The sequence below is a fragment of the Ursus maritimus genome, unplaced genomic scaffold, assembly GCF_017311325.1.
Source record: "Ursus maritimus isolate PB19 unplaced genomic scaffold, ASM1731132v1 scaffold_3, whole genome shotgun sequence".
NCBI classification, from domain to species: Eukaryota; Metazoa; Chordata; class Mammalia; order Carnivora; family Ursidae; genus Ursus; species Ursus maritimus.
This window is the reverse complement of record NW_024425563.1, coordinates 86467344-86487107: the sequence shown is the minus strand read 5'-3', so window position 1 is coordinate 86487107 and position 19764 is coordinate 86467344. Positions and strand designations below refer to the sequence as shown.

Genomic DNA, 19764 nt, shown 5'->3' with positions numbered 1-19764 from the left:
TTTGGCAGCTGTTTTCTGTGGCCTGGTTATAGCTCAGTGTTTCTTAGACTTCATTTCTCTTTCCACTTGTAGCTTTTCGTTGGCTCCCTTCGGTGTTTTTCCTAGAACCTGTGCCCCACTTTGCTCCAGCTGCCTTCCTTTCATGCTCTAGACCTCTGGGTAGGGATTTCCTTCTGCCCTGCTCGCATCTGCCCTCTCCTGGCAGCTCTAATGTCGTTCGCATGAACTTGACTTGCAGGTGTAGACTCTAGGTCTTGGGGTGCTGTGCTGTATGTAATGAGCAACATTGCTGCAGGTTCTGGCTTTGAGCAGCTTGATGGCGGATACAGAGAAAACGGGGGAGCAGACAAGTCCGTCCTTTCTCCAGTGGAGAGCGTGCACCTCCAGGCCTCCTTAAAATGATCCTTTGGGATCCTGGAAGAAAATGTTAGCACCTCTCTTTCTATTTCATTCTTTTAATTTCTGGATTTGTGTGTATCAAGGCGTCTTTATTGACAAGGATGTGTTATCAGAAGAGTTTGAAGACCACCATGCTAGATACCCATCCTACTTATAGAACTATTACTGTCATATACCAGCACTGTGTGTGTGTGTGTGTGTGCTGCGTAAAATAAGTCCTGTTCACCCCCCTTCCTGAATCCTTTTTATTGCTACTACTGTTGCCTGAGTAGTCATCAGATTCTCCGTGCCCCTCCAACTGTGGAGTTCTAACTAGACACGGTTTCATGAAGGTACAGCCAGGGCCGAAGAGTGAGGGATCATTGTGTCACGTTGCCTATGATCTTTGCAGAGATAGTACTCCTCGTGAAAAATTCACTGTATTTTGAAACTCTGCAAATGTTATCTTTGTATTACTTCCAAGTGAAATGCTATGCCATACATGGAATCAGTGAAAATGTGCTTCCTTTGAATCATACGTAGAATAATTTTGTTATCGTGTGTTTTAAATGTTAATGTGTCACGAATCCCTTCACATTTCTGAAGCTCTTTGTTTTTCTTTTGTGCTGGGTGGTTGTTTGTCAACTTGGTGTCATCTCTCTCTCTTGCCAGGCTAGTTCTGGTTCACATTCTGCCAATGAGAAGGATTTGTTTGACATTTGGGAGGGGAAGTAATCGGAAAAGCCAACATTCCCGGGTAAGGCTGTGGACAGAAGGGGGGACTGTTGGCAGGCATGAGGTTGTCAAAGCTTCTGGGTAAACAAGGGCTTTGGGGGCTGCAGGTGGCTGAGAGGGGACAGTAGCAGCTTCCTGGCTATTCCTGAAATTCCCGCAATTTCTTACATCCTTGCTCCTCTGGATTTCCTGAAAGCCAGCTGAAGTTTTTGCCTGATCTTCATTCTTCCTACTCTTCCAAATGTTGTGTAGGTTTCTAATTCCCTGAATTAAATCCCCTCTACGTGAAATGTCTCCTGGGGTTTCCCTTTTCTTAACTGAACCCTGATTGCTAGACTGGTTCTGGGAATGCATCCGAAAGGATAAAGGGAGGCCTGGATGTCTAGAGAGATTCTCTGTGTTTCATGAGTGAAACAACTCAACATTTTAGAGATATCAGTTGATTCCCAAATTTATAATTTCATTGAAATTCCAGTCCAAATTCCAGCAGAGGTTTTTTTGAATAACAAAATAGCTGAAATACATAGATACATCTATATGTAAATGCAGATATGTTATAAACATATCTATATATCTATATTTTTCTGTTCTCTATTTTATTACTTTAGTCTATTTGCAAGTACCACTTTTTTTCACTTTGACTTTGTAAAATGTTTTAATATCTGGTAGTAGGAATTCTGCTTTTGAAGTTTTTCCTTTGTAGACTTGCCTTTGTGGACCTTTATTCTTCTTTATATATTTTGGAAACAGTTTATCAGGTCTTCTCCTCCATTCCCTCCTAAAATGCTATATTACACATATTTAACATACAAATATTAATACATATATAAACTTGGCGTAGGATAGTAGAGACTTCAAAAAATTGTGGAGACAATATGGGGTCTCACATCATGTACAGAAATAATCTTCAGGGGGATTAAAGACCTTAGTATAAAAGAGAAAACTGGTAAAGGACAAAACCAGGAAAAAAAAATGTGAGAGAATCTTTATGTCCTCTGAATAAGGGAGGTTTTCTTTTAAAAAACCGAAAAGCACAAAATTTGACTACTTCACAATTAAAGATTTAAGTATAATGAACAGGGGACCCGCTTGGGAACGCATCCTTGATACAACCTCACCCAGGTCTCCAAGGAGACTGTGTCCGTTACGGTGTGTTCGTGGTCGCGGGGAGTAGACCCAACACAAGGGTCCGCCACTGCACTAGAGAATAAGTAAAATGTGGTGGATCTATCCTGAGCATATCAAGCTGTAGTTAAAAGTGATGAGATAAATGTATATTACAGGATAAAAACATCAGGCAGGTGAAAAATAGGACAGCATATCAAGCTGTAGTTAAAAGTGATGAGATAAATGTATATTACAGGATAAAAACATCAGGCAGGTGAAAAATAGGACAGAATACCATCTAGCACAATGCCATTCTAGAATCGCGTTGACCCATTTTTTTAAATCTGTGCCCTGTATGGAAATTTTAAATATGGAATTCACTCAGGTGCCCGAGTAAACTGAACCCAAATGCCTACTTTTCTCCAAGTGTTAAGAATAAATCCCGTTGCTGGATTTTAAACGTTAAGTGTCCCACGTGTTCTTGGCATAGTGCATTGCACAGAATGGGGCTTTAGTAATAAACACTACTATGTGCTGGTTCTATCCTAAATTATCACCTCATAATACGTAGAGCCGAATGAGTGCTGTCTCTTATTCCAAAAAGACACATTTGGTAACTGTCATGTTGCTTCCACATTTGCGTGATTGGCTGAGTTCCTGAAAGTTACCAGAAATGATGTGTGAGATTCAGGATAGTTGAAGGATATTATTCATTTTTGTTGAGTTGTTAATCTTTCAGTTCGGGAACTGACAAACCATGGCCTGTAGGGCAAACCCGGAGCGCTCCCTGTTTTTACAGGACTCTGAGCTGAGAGTGGTTTTTACATTTTTCATGGTGGTTACACAAGGACCCTCATCACAGTCTCGATTCTGCCTCCTGGCCTGCAACATCTAAAATATGATCTGACCCTACAGAAAGTATTTACCAGCCCTTGCTATGTGGTTCGTTCATTCGTTGGATATTTGCTGACATCTGTTGTTGTGCCAGGTGCTGTTCTAGGTGAGAGTAGAGCAGTGAACTCGAGAGGCAGAATAACCTTCTTTCATGGAGCTTAAATTCTAATGGAGGGAGACTGATAATAAAGATAAACAATAGGGCAGGGCAGACCAGTGCTATAAGGAACAGTAAAGTGGGGGAGGAGAACAGGGGACACCAGAAGGAGATGGCATTGAAGGCATGGCTATTATTTAGAAAGTGTTACAGTATATAACTTTGACCAAATGTTTTACATTATTTGTTGATACAGCATAAGCGGTTTTCTGAGTCTTTGGCTGGTGTTCTCACTTACTTTTGTGACGCTCCCCTATGATAAATTTATAAGGGCATGGTTGCCTGCCTGGCCTGGCCTTTGCAACATCCCCTTCTTATTACAAAACCTCTCATTATCAACCAGTCTTTTTTTTTCTTCAACCCAAACATAAACATTGATGCTTGTCAATTTCTTATTCATCCCACAACTGCTTTTGGCAAATCCTTCCTGCCCTCATCTCCTTTCCTTGAAAAAGTGTTAAAAATTCTTACTGTACTTTTATTACAAAAACAGAATATAGCGGAGAAGCTAAATAACATACCAAAAGTATGGCAAACCTCAATTAACATTTTGGAATATAACCTTAGAAGTTATTTTTTATAAATAACATATATAATAATATATACAACACCATATATATATATATGAGTATATATCTCATGGGATCGTACTAAACTATGTATCATGTAACTGAAGTGATATGAGGATGTCAGGAAGGGTTTTTTAATTTTATTTTTGTTTTGTTTCTTTATGAACAAGGGAATCTAGAGGTAGGAAGTTAAATGGCATTAGTTCAATGGCTCAGAGATTTCAAGGCAAGTTCTCTGTGTGTCTTTTGACCTTTTCTCCCCTGATCTTAAAGTAGTTGCTGTAGTTCCATCCATTTCAGCCGCCGTCTAGATTGGAGGGAGGAAAAAGGGGAAAGGAAGCTATATGCTGGTTTCTTATTGCCGCCTTAACAAATTACCAGACGTAGGCCCTTAAAACAGCACAGCTTTATCATCTTAGTTTTGGAAGTCAGAAGGCTGAAATCAGTTTCACTGTGCTAATACCAAGGCTGTGTTCCCTTTGGAGGCTCTCAGGAGAATCCATTCCTTGCCTTCTCTAGTTTCTAGGGGCTTTGTTGTTCCTTGGCTCATAGCCTCTTCCTCCATCTTCAAGCTGGCGACACAGCTCTTCAGACCTTTATCTCTGAGTGCGACCCCTGCTTCCATCATCACATCTTCCCTGACTACAGACCCTCCTGCCTCCCTCTTGCAAGAACACTTGTGATTACGTTGGACCTTCCTGGATCATCCAGGATAATCTCCCCATGTCAAGAAGCTTAACTTAATCACATCTGAAAAATCCCTTTTTCTGTGTAGGTAACACGGTCATAGATTCCAGGGATTAGGATGTGGCTATCTTGGCAGAGGGCATTGTTCCGCCACTCACAGAAACCAATTAGAGTAGGTAACATTTCTGTCAAGAAAATGGAAAATTCCCAGAAATTGCCATCAGACTTGTGGTGATAGCTTGTTGCTCAAGGCTCTATCCTGTGGCCACTCTTCAGTGACAGCTCTGATGGACGCCAAGGGGAGCCCTGTCAGGACTGCTCTGAATGTGGCCACAACAACCTGACCGTTAGACTCCCACTTGACCAGTCACTGACCGTGGGCTACCCCAGCAGGGGTGTGAGCTTGGGCAAGGCAGTGCTCCACAACCCTGACACACCCCGAAATAACTGACAGCCAGAGGTAGTCTGCAGACAGCATTCCCCGCTCTGGGGCAATGAATCTGTCCCTGAAGGGGGGTCTGGACAGTGTGTCAGGGTATCTGCTGCAGTCACATTTGACAAGCTGAGGTAGGCGTGCATGTATTGCTGTGGGAAACTGTCCACAGGTAGCATGATGTAAATAAAACAGTGAAGGATGGGAGGCTTGAAAAGAGTGAATGAGATGACAAGCATGGGACCCAGGAAGGCTAAACTCCTGCTTTATCCCTGCCACTCATGCTCACTTTCAAGTTCATGAGGGAGCAAAACGTCCAAGAACAAACATAAATCTCACGTTAAGATACCACTCTGTTATCACTGCTCGTGAGCGGTCTTCTGCCAGAAGAGCTTTCTGGTAAACTGGGCTGGATTATGAGGTTTATATTGAGGGTTAGGTGGGGGGTCTCCTCAGAAACCTGAATCTTACCACTTGTGATCCAAATGGCAAACACTGGAGCAAACAAATAAGAGAAAGCGAGACTCGATGCACTCTGAGGTCCAGCCTCAGGGTCACCACACAAAGGAAAGCAGCACAAAGAGGGTATCCCAGGGAGGCACGACCATGTGCATGACCTTTGACTTCGACCCCATCCATGTCACAGAGTTAGGCTCAATCAGACACTCAATAACTATTCCCTTCGCTTAGAGGAGTTGGGGAGAGGAAAAGCCAGATCAATATATACAGTGTTACCCCCCTTTTGTGGTTCATTTGTATATATAAATTTATACATACATAGAACAAAAATCTGAAAGAACACATACCAGACATTTAAAAATGGATACATCTGTGACCTCGGGTCATAGCTGGACTAAAGATCAAATGAGATAGAGCCACTGAAAGATGGTTGGAATCAGCCAGAAACAGGTAACTCAGTTCTCCACACAGAACTCATTACGTAGGGAACATTCATTTTCCATTCCACCAGAGGAGTATGTCATGATGGCCAATGTTCATCCCATCAGATGGAAGAGTATCCTTGGGAAAAAAAACAATACCATAAACACTTGTCACTTTCACCAAGCCCACCCTTGTCAAGAAATGGTAGCTAAATGTTACGGAGTGCCAGGACCTAGGAGGCCTAATCATGGCTTGCCCGGGCACTTGCGTGGCCTGGTGGTGCTTGGATGAAATCGGGACAGGGCTTTCTTCCTCATCTGGATACTGTCTTATGTTGCTTGAACATATTACAGAACACCACTGTAATTTTTATATTCAGTCACAAACAAAGTTATTTTCCTGTGGGAGGCAAAAACACACACAAAAACACTTTGTGGATTCTCAAGTGGAAAGTAGAGTTAAAAAAAAAAAAAAAAGTGGGGGAGGCGCCTGGGTGGCTCAGTCGTTAAGCGTCTGCCTTTGGCTCAGGGCGTGATCCCGGGGTCCTGGAATCCAGCCCCACATCAGGCTCCTCTGCTGTGAGCCTGCTTCTTCCTCTCCCACTCCCCCTGCTTGGGTTCCCTCTCTCGCTGGCTGTCTCTCTCTCTGTCAAATAAATAAATTAAAAAAAAAAAAAAAAGCATGCACTGCACAGGAGGCCTGCTTGGCCAGATACATTCGCTGAGGGAACTGCGGGGCCGATAATACTTCCGTGAGCTCTGGGAAGGCCTCCGGGCTCTGCCAGTTTCAGTCCCCGAAGGTGCCGCGGTTGGACTCACATGACGGGTGCTGTGTCATGCTTGGCACAGCGCCACCCCACATACCACCCGGCCTGCATCAGCAAACCCTGTATCTTGTGAATTTATTTGGCATCACCCACTAACGTCTTCACTCCTGGGCTTCAGGGTCCTGTGGTTGTGACCAGTATTACAGCACAGGCTTCCTGAGGACCCGCAAATCCCTTCTGTTCCTTGGGCCGTGCCAACTCCCCTTTTAATAAAAAAGTTAAAAGCTTAAAAAACTTTTATTATAAAAACAAAAACTTAGGGAGTATAGATAATCCGCACAAACTTTAATCCCTTTCCCGGCAATAGCCTTGATTGAAATAGGCCGACAAAGCCAGGAAGCAGGCTGTTGGGATGATTGTGAGCTGCCAGAATTTCCAGGTTCTAATTTGTCTCTGTACCTGCTGAGCCATGCTCCTTTTCGGACGGTCTGCCCTCCACTTACCCTCTCTAAGTCATAAAAGGAGGATATAATTTTAAGACTAGGGTAAACATTGGTGCCAATCTTAGTGAAGACAGGCACCTCACATTGATAATCATGGCCTGATGACTGTCCAAGGTGCTCTCAGGATTAAGTTCTTTGTTTGCCTTTCTAAAAGCACATGGGCCTTGAATCCTTGATTATTCTAAAAGTGGCCGATGATTTACTGAGATATTGCTTGTGTTTCGTTCTGACTGATGTAGAAGAGAAGACTATAACATGTCTTCCCTTTTCATCCCCGCTCACTCTCTCTCCTACACCCCCAAATCGAAGGGCAGTCCAGGCTTCCAGTCCTGAAGAACAGAACCTTTCCTTGCCCTTAGGGCAAAATTAAGAGGCTTTTGTTTTCAAAGAATTGTCTCTAGGAAGAAAGGCAAGTGTCTTCTTGAGTTCTGAGGTGGGAGTGAACAGACCTGGACAGCCTTGAGCGCTTGGAGGAAACCAGGAAGGGGTCGTGTGTGGGCGGGTGGGGTGGTCCTCGGCTAACATCAGTGACCCCCATCCCGAACTCCTCCTAACACCCCAGGAAATGGCACAGTGGCCCTCCCTAAACGTTTTGATCTGTATAACCCCAGAAACTTTCACATTGCACCTGGAGGGAGGAGAGAAGCCACCATAATAATCGAGATGGAATTTTCCTAAAAGCCTAGTGAGATAGGGCCTCAGAGCAGATGAAATTGAATTAGGGAAATAGAAGAAACATGAGAAACTTTACACCCTAGGATGTGCAGCAAAAGTTTCTCACGTTTCTTACGGTTCCCTAATGTGTGTTATATAAAGTTAGGTCAACCTCTTTGTGATGTTAGTGATCTTAGGGAAGTGAGGAAACGGAATTTTTTTACTCAGCTTTATCCTTTTCCATCTTTTATTTTTCCCCTCAAAAATTTTTTCTTTGGGATGTATTAGGTGGAGGTGTTTGGGAGAATAGCAGATTTTTTAAGAAAAAAAGACAGCCATTAATTTGCTCTCTGCTTACGTTTCCTTAAGGACCACTGAACGACAGGACAAGACGGTAAGTCCTGGCAAGAGGAAGTCAGTGGGTGAGAGTGTACCGTGGATATTTCCCTCCGTCTGCTATTACTACCACAGCTACTGCTGTTAAAGAAAAGATAAGGACAAAGAAAACAAAGAGTGGAAAAGTTTTGATGCCAAGCAGAGAACCTGATTTAGCAGTCGACCCTCTGAGGAGTGGGGTTCCCAGGAGAAGTGAGCAGGTCTTTCAACCATGTCTTAGGACAGCGATAGGCAGTGGTCCCTGGGCTTGTCCGTCAGGCAGTGTTCCTGCTGGAGTTTGCTGCTGCCTGGATAGAGCACCCGCTGCACTGTGGAGCCCCCGTTGTCGTCTGCTCTTAGAGTAGGCCAGGTAGCCGCGTCCGGGTGTCGGACTATCTTTCCCTAACATTGTTACCAGCACAACTACCACCTCGTGGTTGTTGGGCTGTATCTTTCATCAGGACACTTCCACAAACGTTACCTTGTTTGGGGTTAGGGAGGCAGAGTACCCAGGCTCTCAGTTTACAGATGAGGAAGCGGAACTTTCTGAAAGTCCAGTAACTTACGTAAAGACTGTTCACGAGTAAGAGAAGAACGAAGAGGGACAAAGATGACTGAGCAGGGCCGAATATCAGGGATGACGGCTGAATCGTGTCTCTTCATTGAGAACTTCAAAAGCCACACACGGGGGAGAGTGTACATCCCAGAGATGTCCACATCGAATTATCTAGTCATCATCATCTACCTTAGGAGCAGTAGAGGTAGTTTCTTTGGAGTAACTAATTTTTTACAGAATAAAAAATTTAAAAGCTTACAAAACCGTTTTATTGTAAAAATAAAAATGTAGGAAGTATAGATATCCACACAAACTTTAACCCTTTTGTAGAAAACTTAGAAAATCTAGGGGGCAAATGAAGAAACAGACATGAAAAGTTACCTGCAACACAAATGTAAACAATAAGCTTTCCAGGGTTTTATCTACATACGTGTGTGGGAGTGCGTGTATTCACAATTGAGATCACACTATGTAGGCGTTTTATGTGGGGTCTTTTTAATTCAACTGATGTCCTAGCATGGCACCTGTTTTTTTTCTGGTAGGGCTGCCATAAAAGTACCCAGGCTGGGTGGCTTAAACAGGAATCTGTTTTCTCAAAGTTGTGGAGGCTAGAGCCCAAGATCAGGTTTTTGTGGGGTTGATTCTTTCTGAAGGCTGTGAGGGAAAATCTGTTCCAAGCCTCTCTCCTACCTTTTAGTGGTTTGCCAGCAATATTTGGTGTTGCGTAGCTTATGGAAGCAGAGCCCCAGTATTCCCATAGTGATCTCCCTCTGTGCAAATTTTCCCTTTTTATATGGACACCAGTCATATTGGATTCGGGGTCCACCCAACTCCACCATAGCCACATATTAACCAATTGCATTTGCAACAACCCTATTTCCAAATAATGTCACATTCTATGGTACTGAGGATTTGGACTTCAATATATGAATTTGGGAAGAATACAGTTCAACCCATATAACACCATGTAGCATTAAGGCATCCTTGCAGCTTTCATTTTCATTGGAAATAAAATATTTCATATTACAAATACAGTGGCATTTATTTAACCAATCCTTTATTGTTTAATATTTGACTTGTTGCATTTATTTTCCTATTTACTTAATGCTGCTGTAACATTTTGATGATTCATAATGAGATCTCTCTCATCTCAACATGAATGGGTCCATTGTGGCATTCCAACTAAAACTTAATGACCCAAACTCCTGAGAAATACAAGTCATAAAACCTACCCTCAGTCTAGTTCCTTTAGCATACGTATAGAAGCAACTGTCTGTCTAAATCAGTGGTCTCCGGAGTTGAGTGCAATAAAACAATATTTAGGGATATGGAAAAAACATTGGAATTAGTGTTTCAGTTTTCTAATTCAATGTCTGTCTTTGTCTTCTAATTTTCATAATGTAAAACTAGGGTAATACATACATATAATTTATAAATAAGTAAATATTTATAGATTGTGGGCAATTTTTCAAAAGTCTTTCCCCAATAAGGATTATAAATTGGATATCAGTAGTCTTGAATGTTTATCCAAAGACATTGCCCCTACAGTCCCCAATTTTTTAGCTGTGATTCACAAGCCAGAACTTAGTAAACTGCATACTTGCCAGGTCATTACCTCTGCTTCTAGCTTTATGTCTCCATTCTGGCTGTGACCCCAACCCTTTGATTCTTCTCCACACGGCGTTGCCTTGGTTTCTAGCTAGGGTTCAGAAGTAAACAAACAGGTAAATAAATCAATGAGTGGCCAATGATCCTGGAGAACAGATAGGGAGGTTTAGTGGTGTGGAAAGTTAGGTGACCACTGCTCTCCTACCCATTCGATCTCTCATAAGCATCTTCAAAATGAAGGAGAAAAGGACCCACTTCACATCATCTCAAAGCCTGCCTTAAGCAGTTTGCTGCTTCCCATCTTATTCTCCCAAATGTTTGCTGCTTAGTCACATGGGCCCGCCGAGCAGAGAGACCCTTAGTTGCTGACAGTAGGGAGCAAATATTTTTCTTGGTTTCTGTTTCTGCTTGTACAATTAGGAAGTGTGTGCTGCCTGCATTCCATGACAAGGTGTGAAACAGTGTGTCTGGCTCTACCAGGGACAGTGTTCAAAATATGAGTCTTTTTTTTTTTTTTTTTTTTTTTTTAACAAAGAGCCTGAAAAGATGAGAAAGAGAATGGGTTGGAACCCACCTTCCTGACTGTTGGAAACCAAACTTGTTTGTTAGTCTTTTTAAACTAACAGGAAAGTAACTTTTAAACCCCAAGTTGCAAAACAAGATGGAATTAGCTTGACTTTAATGCAAATTTATGTTCAGGTGTTACTTCTGGCCAAACCCTTTGCTCATTGTCTCATAAGTCATGTTGGAATTCCTTTGGCTTACTGTTCCATATGGTTTTTGGGTCAAGCCAATGGAAAGCGATCGATATTTGGGGTTTCATCATTTTGTTTCTGCTTACTCACCGAAGCAAAAACAGGGTGACCTTTTTGTAGAATGTTGTAAAGCCATTCTCCCACTTAGAAGCAGGCCTCATTCTTGAAGTCTGTGTAGAAGTTGTTTAGGACTATGAATACGTTTTCTCATTGATTTCTAGTCTGAACCAAAAAAAGTATTTGTGCTGAAATTTTAGTGTGTAGAAAAATCATGTAGTGGTACTTGTTAAAAAAAAAAAATTAAACTGGGGATGTACTGTATGGTGACTAATATAACAAAATAAATATTTAAAAAAAAACAATATTCCCTATGATTTCTCTTCTTAAAAATTATTGCAACTTGCTTTATGGTTCAGTATATAGTCTACTTTGATGAATGTTTCTTGTGTATTTGAGAACAAATTCTGTACTTTTGGGGTATAATGTTATATAAATGTTATTCAGGTAAATTTGATTAATAGTGTTTTTTTGTATCTCCTAAATCCTTGCTGATGTTTTTCTGATTATACTGTCAATTACTCAATGAAGTGTGTTAAAATCTCCAAAAAAAAAAAAAAAAATCTCAACCCCACTCAGGGATGTATGGGCACAGAAACTCCGCAGGGGGTCTGTGGATCTGCATTTGCAAATAAATCCGCAGGGGATACAGATGCAGTGAGAAACATACTATAAAGGTAGTTTAACCCATAATGGACTGAAATAGCAGATATTTTAGATGAAAAATAGTAAAATAAAAGTTCCAAGCTAAGAGAAAATATTTAGACTAGATTTACAAAACATATCTAGTGTGGTGTACATTGGAAAGCAATTTATTTAGAGTAGAATAAAGAGGTGATGATTCATTTATCCTCTCCACAAATACCATTTGAGGTCCTCCTTTGAGACAGGCACTAATTTAGATGGGAGGACCACTAATTCCTCCCAAAGTTTATAGTCATCGGAGGAGGCAGATGTTAATCAGATTAACACACTAAATGAATAAATAATCACAAATTGAGGGAAGCGCTGGGAAGAAAAAGTATAAAGCGAATGACTTAGTTTGGGGGGGGGCGATGGGGGAAAACTTCCCTGAGGAGGTGATACTTGGGCTGAGATCTGAATGAAGTTGTCTCAGTGAGGTGTGATTGGTGGACCGCTGCAGGTGGCTGGGGCTGAGGGCATTCTAAGGGGATTGTGTGAACAAAGGTCTAAAAAGGAGGAGGCACGTCTCTGGCTGAGAAATGGGAAGAAGGCCAGCATGGCTGGAGCACAGAAGTTGAAGTGGCAGATGGCAGAAGAGACTAGGGAGGGAGTCCAGATCCTTGCAGACACTTGTGTAATGACGTTGATCTTTAGTTTAAAATCGTAATTGGAATAAGTGTGTGTGTGTGTGTGAGAGAGAGAGAGAGAGAGAGATCACTGGTAGCAATGTGAGCAGATTGCAAGGTGACCGAGTAGATGTAGATAAAGTTTGGAAGTTTTTGCAGCACCGCGAATGAGGTTTACTGGCCTCTTGGACTAGGGTAGAGAAGTGGAAAAGGTGAGAAGAAAACAAATTCCAAAGATGCTTTGGAAGTTGTTGGTGGATTGGCTGTGGGGAGTGGGTATCACAGAAGATGTCTTGGGCTTCTGTCTTGTACGCTGGGTAATGGTTATGCCTATAATTAAAAACGGTGGAAAGGACCAGCTCCTGGGGGGGAAGCTCATGAGTTTGTTCTTAGACACATTGAGTTTGAGATATCAAAGTGGAGATATTGAGGCAGGCCGATGGAAAAACACATCCCGAATTCACTGGAGTAGTTTGAACTGCAGGTACAAGTTAAGGTCATCAGTGTCCAGATTATTACTGAAGCTTTACGCATAAGTAATGCCGTGGGATGAGAATTTACAGTGAAAGAGAAGAAGTTCTGGGACAAATGCTCGGGAAACTTCAATATTAATGGCAAGTACAGGAGGATGAGCCTGATAAACCTTCAGAGGAGTGGCCAGGGAGGTGTAAAACCAAAACAGAACAAAAAATAACCCGGAGATTGTGGTGTCATGGAAGGTTGGGAAGAAGGAAGAGTTTCAAGGAAGAAGCAGTAGTCCTTGCTGCTGAATGTTGCTGTGTGGTCCAGGAAGATAAGGAATGGAAAAAAGATTCCCTGGTAGGTGAAAGTGGATGCTGTTGGTGGACCTTGCAGGAACCGTTGTAGTGGTATTGGTGGGAATAGAAGCCACACTGGCGTGTCTTGAGAAGCGAGTAGAGGTAAAAAAAAAAAAAAAAAAAAAAAGGAACAGGTTCATGGACTCTTAACTGGGCTCTCTAACGGTTAGTAGCATTAGTTTTTGTTTGCTCGTTTATTGCCCAATTTCTCTTTAAAGTGTGTTGTTTTGCTTTGATGTCTCAGTAGTGGTACTTCTGTTTTTTATCAGCCCGCCATTAGGCTTGCAAAGAGAATAATTATAAGTTAAAAAAAAAAAAAAGCTGGTAAAGAGTATTTAAAAAACTACCCTAGGAGACTGGACAAGAGTTACAAGAAAAAGAGCAAAATTGAAAGGGGTTCACAAATAGGGTCTACAGGTAGTAATAAAAATAAAATTAATAGAGCGATATATGAAAGAACTCTTAGGACACTCCTATTATGTGTGAGGCACTTGGTACAGCACTTTGAATATAATAACTCATTCAGTAATCACAGCCCGAGGAGTTTTTCTCATACTGTAGATCAAAGGAATTGGGACCCGGAGAGTTTGAGTGAATTGCCCAAGGTCATCTGGATAAACAGTGGTTTTGAGCTGGTTGAGCTGGGATGTAAACTCTGGTGTCTTGAATCTTCAGTTTTCATAACTAAATGAGTATGAGTTTGGCAAGTAGAATCAAGTGAGTTCCGAGTGGTAGAAAACACAGACAAAGCAGGGAACCTGACAGGGGCTGAGTCCCACTGAGGTAAAGCGAATGGTAGCATGGGAGAGATGTGAGCAAATGTCCTGGAGTATGGACTACCAGTCCCTCCTCCTGTAGACACTCCAGCCTTTGCTAGTGATTTTCTTGAAGAGCCCCTTCCCCCCCGACTACCCTATCTTTAGGCATTTAAGGGCAGGGATTGAAATAGTCACATGTATTAGCATACTCAGTCTTCTTTATATGGTAGCACTATGCTACTGCTTTAACTTAGCGTAGTCTGACTCAGCTTTGAGGTCTTAACCCCGGTGGTGGGATGATAGGAAAAAATCCCTCTTGGATAACATGTCCCCAAAGTATTTTTCTTTTTTGGCACAATGTCTAGCATTCAATAATAGTAGCTATTCTATTTATTATTTTAACCTCACAACTGAGAGGAGGGGGCGCACATAATTTGGGGGATGCTCTTCTTGATGGGCAATTTGGCCATATCTGAGGGATTTTTTTTTTTTTTTTTTTGGCTTCTTTGGCACTATACTTTAAGAAGGCCTTATGGGGCGCCTGGGTGGCACAGCGGTTAAGCGTCTGCCTTCGGCTCAGGGCGTGATCCCGGCGTTATGGGATCGAGCCCCACATCAGGCTCCTCCGCTATGAGCCTGCTTCTTCCTCTCCCACTCCCCCTGCTTGTATTCCCTCTCTCGCTGGCTGTCTCTATCTCTGTCGAATAAATAAATAAAATCTTAAAAAAAAAAAAAAAGGCCTTAGAGCACGTTCAGATGAAGGTAAATGAATTCATAGTTTTATCATGTGAAAATGGAGGGAATTAAGGATGAAAAAAGAAGAAAATGAATACTCATGGCAGAAACTTCAAGAAGATAACTTTGTCTCAATATAAATACGTAATTTCTAACAACGCCTTTGAAAGTTGTAACACACTGCCTTAAGGAATAATGGAGTTCTGAACCCTGGATGTGGTCAACATGGCTAAGTACATACATGAGAAATGATAGATACGTTGTAGATAAATGATTGATTCATAAACTGTAGAGAGTAAGTGTATGGAAGAGGCCTATTAAAATAGGCACTCAAATATATCTATTGAATAGATGAATAAATTAATGAAGCTGGAAGCCATATTCCAGAAAGTCTATGATACTATGTAATTCTTCACACCTTGGGAAATCAGAGTAGTGTTTCAGTGACGAGGGATGATTTTGAATCCAGACAGGGTACTTCCCAAAGGGACAGGTCACAGTACGGACACTGGACTTGGGTGTGGTTGGCATGATGCCCAGGGAAGTATGAGGTGTGATGAGGAGGACAGTGGTTACAACTAGTTGATCAGCTTCTGTTTTATCTTGAATCACTCCAAGCTCTTGGTGCATAATTACTATAAAAATATCAGGAAAATACTTCCTTATCTCCAAGGAAAGACAGGTGACAGGGAAGCTCAGGCAGACAGCCACCAGGGACAAGAAAATGTACATTCCGGCAGGCGAGTGAACATTCGTATTAAAACTAAAGTTATTAACCCTGATAATTACCTTGAAAGGATTTTTCTAATTTTTTTAATGAAGAAACAAGAATCGAAATATATAGTTGACATCAGCTGTTCCACCTATGACTCTCAGCTAAATGTCTTTTAGCTTTTCTCTGTGGCTCCCTTCTGTTCTAAATTATTCTAGGGCTTTACAGGAATTTATAAATTCTGATGTTGCTGATTAAAAGTAGTTTTACAAAAGCCTTGTTGATAAAAGTGTGGTGGCTACTGAGTAAACAGTTGTCCTGAATTGTCAAAATATGTCAGCACAACTTGCTATGATGATACGTTTTGAACTGCGAAGCTCGTGGGTCAACTCTCAGTGCATTAAATGGGTTCCTTTTTCTTCCTGTGGATTTTCTTTGACGTTAAATTGTCATGGTGACAGAATAGCAGCATTGCCAAATGTAGTTTTCATGGCAGGAAAAAAATATAAGCCGCATGCAGTAAAGCAAACCATGGAAACAGTTCAGCTCCACGTATCCAGAGCTGACATTCACATAGGACAAGTCGGTCTACTTGCAGGCTATATATTCTTGCGGAGTTGGCTACAATAAATGTGTCTATTTTTTTTCTTTCTTTAAGATCAAGAGCAAGGAGATAAAGAATTAAAGAAGCTCATTGTGGTTTATAATTCTGAGAAGGAAATAAGAACAGCTCTCAAACCAGTTTGAAAATGAAATTAAGTAGAAATTATGATAAAGATCTCCTTTGCTGCTTGTAGAATTTGCTCTGGGACTTAACCTTTACAAATTTGAGTCTGTCTTATTGTTCAGTTCTGACCCACTCTCCAGGAGCAGGAGTTTTCTGGAAGGAGTGCTTTCCTACCTCTTCGTCTCTCCTTCCACCTGCTGCTGGGGTTATTCCTGGCTACCTACCTTTGTTTTTTCAGAAAGGAAAAACAAGGTAAGAAGGTTAGAACTGGAAAAACTTGTAAGATCACATAGCCCAACTTCTTGATTTTATCCACGAGAAAAAAAAAATGCTTCTAAAAGTTCGGTGGTTATCCCTGCCCACACAGGAAGCTAGTGGCATTACCGTGGGTAAACAGCTAACACTTATTGCAACAAGATCATGTTTTAAGTACTTTAAAAAACGTTAGGTAATTTAATCCTCCCAACAATCTTATGAAGTAGATACTAGTATCTTGATTATTTTACAGATAAGAAGAGTTCGTGTTACTTGCTTCTGGTAAAAGCCAGGAAGTAGCCAAGCAAAGACTCAAACATGGGCATCTATGGTGGAGAAAGTCATGGGGTTTTTGAGGAAGATAAATTTATGTTGCAATTCTTGCATTAGCACTTAGCAGCTTTGAGATGTCGGGTGGTTTACTCCATCTCTCAAGCCTCAGTTCCCTCGTCTGTAAAAGAGTGATGTGGGATGGTGGTAAAGTTGAAATGAAATTATATAGGTCTTAGCATAGTGCCTGGCACTTAGGAAAGGCTCGGTTAACAGTAGCTATCATTTTTACTATCATCATTTTATTATTTTTTTAAAAGATTTTATTTATTTATTTTTAGAGAGAGAGCACGCAAGCAGGGGGAGGGGCAGAAGGAGAGAGAGAATCCCAAGGAGATTCCCTGCTGAGCACTGAGCCTGATGCTGGGCTCAGTCCCACAACACTGAGATCATGACCTGCACAGAAATAAAGAGTGAGCTGCTTAACCGATTGAGCCACCCAGGTGCCCCTCATCATTTTATTATTTTTATATCTTCCCCTGGAGTCTATCTAGAGATTTCCACCAACCTATTAATCTTACTGTCAAATATCATCCGAACATCTCTACAAATATAATGCTTATGAAGTCTTGAACCATATTTTTCAGCATTAGAGTTGCATTAGAGTAAAAGTATATAGCCTCTCCAATAAAAGTAGTTAAATTTTAGTTGCATTTTTTAGTTTTTGAGCATTATTAAGGGTATATGTAATTTCCAAACTTCTTACACTCACTTTATTCCTCTTATCCTCTACCCATACCTGAAAGCAGTTCCTCTTAGTAACTATCTTCTCAATGTCCCTTCCCCCACATTCCATATATATATATACACACACACACAATTATATTTATTACCCAAAGCCACCTTAGGTAAAAATGTAAATTTATGATCATCAAATTTCAGAGTCTATAGTCTCCTTAAAAATCATGTCATCCAGTCATTGTTGGGGGAGGATGTGAGTTGAGAGGTGTGGATAAAGATTTATGATTTTAAGTTCTACTCTGAAGAACCACCATCGTCCCAGCAGCAACATGATTTATCCCACATGCAATTTTTTCAACCTTTTTTGAGTAGCCAATAATCGTGTCTCCAGCAGTCTCATTAACAACTGTCTACATTTAGAAATGTTAGCCCAGTTACTAATCTACAGGAAATAACAGTAAGAGTGTTGATTCCCCTGAATATGGAGTTCTATATCATAAAAAATGTCCAGATAAGGAGGATTAAAAGCAACATTTTTCTGGTATCAATTGTCCTAAAACTTAGGTGACTCACTATTCCTATAGATTCTGAATCTCATTACCGTTGTAACCGTGTCCAAAGTTATTCCAAAATATATAATGTAGGCTGTGTTATGGGAGCTCTTTGCTATGGAAGAAACTGGTTTAGAGCTTGGAAGTAGAGAAGATGTGCCTGTGTGTGGGGAGAAGAATGAGGCTGAAAAACACCTGGAAAGTGACTTCAGATTTTACATTTCGTGAGGTTAGGGAAACTTTACTGTGCACAATTGTTCCACTTTTCCTTTCAACTCTATAACCAGATGATGGTGATGATTAATTCCTTCATGCTGCTTCTTGCATCCAAGAGAGTTGGTTAGTGGAGCCAAGCACTGTTTATCCCTGATTTAAATAGAGAAAACCACAATAATATGGAATCAACAGTACATAATGGTTTATCTTCCAAGAATCAGAACTCAAATTTATTTATTCATTCTTCTATCTATTCAACAAATATTTGTGGAGCACACACTATAATCCACCAAGAATTGACCAGGTTCTAAAGGATTGACTGACACAAATCATGCAAGATAATGCTTATTCATTTTAAAAGAGGAATAGTCTTTTCTAATAATCAGAATGCTTGGGCATGCCTGCCCCGAGACAACTCAAATTTGTCAGAAGATTGCTTGGACAACGCAGAATCAGAACAATGATTGTCATCTGCTTTTGTTTATTTTATCAGACTATGGAATAGTCTGAAATACGTACCTGTGAGGTACTGGGGGAAAAAAAAGACTACCATTTCTTGCGCACTTACTGTATACCACGCAATTTTATAGATCCGGGAAATTATGTAGAGGAGTTATGTAAGTCACCCAAGATTACACAACTTTCCTTACCTGTTCCTTCCACAACTTGTTGATGTCAGATAGCCTTCCTCTCTTTAGTACCTCTCCTTACCCACTGGCATCAATCCTGAGATATCAGTGAATTGCCAGTTAGTCACGTAACACTTAACATCACAGGGCTTTTATGCTGTCATTTCCCCAAGATTAAAGACTTGAAACTAAAGACAAGTAGAGCTGGGTCTGGTATAAAATAAGGCTGATGCTATAGGTTGAGCACCAGTAGGCTTTGGTGTTTATGTTGTTTCACAGTGGCAATGAATTTGCAATGAACTAGCCAGCCGTTCCCTCTGTCTTCCTCCTTCCCCCCACCCCTCTTCTTTTCTCTCCTTCCTCCAGAAGAAGGTATTTGCAAGATGGTTGGGACAGATTGCACTTAGAGGTACGGTCTGGGAAAGGAAGGTTTTTCTCTGTGTTGGGCCTTACGTGAATAGAAGACCATGATCTCCAGAGCACGCTACCCTTCTTAAAAATGCTAGATGACTGAACAGGAATGTGTTCTGCAGGCAGAGCTAGGGGAGTCTTGGGAAGTGAGCCGGGTGGCAGCAAGTCTGGGGAGGGAGCATCACAGGCTAGGTCAGTGTGAGACTGGACTTTCTGAATGAGCAGGAAGCCCTGGCCCGGGTGTGAAACATGCAGAACCTATTGATCTGGGCAAATAAAAGCACAAGATTGACTGACATGGAGGATTTAAGAGAGTGAGAATACAGAAAATCAAATATTAGGTACAAAAAGTATAAATACAACCAGATTAAAACAATTACTTCTAGGGTGTGCCACTCTTGATCTTGGGGTTGTAAATTTGAGCCCCATGTTGGCGATAGAGATTACTTGTAAAAAATCACTTTTAACATTTACATGTGGGGATGTTCTACAATTAGGAATAATGTAAAATCACA

General features: G+C 41.2%; 1 long non-coding RNA gene across 1 annotated transcript; it reads right to left on the bottom strand.

The window, feature by feature from the left end:
* Window positions 1-467: 467 nt before the first annotated feature.
* Window positions 468-8706, bottom strand: LOC103674632. Its single transcript, XR_571682.2, has 3 exons — window positions 8309-8706; window positions 5767-5980; window positions 468-4147 (listed from the first exon to the last, which is right to left on the bottom strand). It is a non-coding gene; the product is annotated as an uncharacterized LOC103674632 (long non-coding RNA).
* Window positions 8707-19764: the final 11058 nt, after the last annotated feature.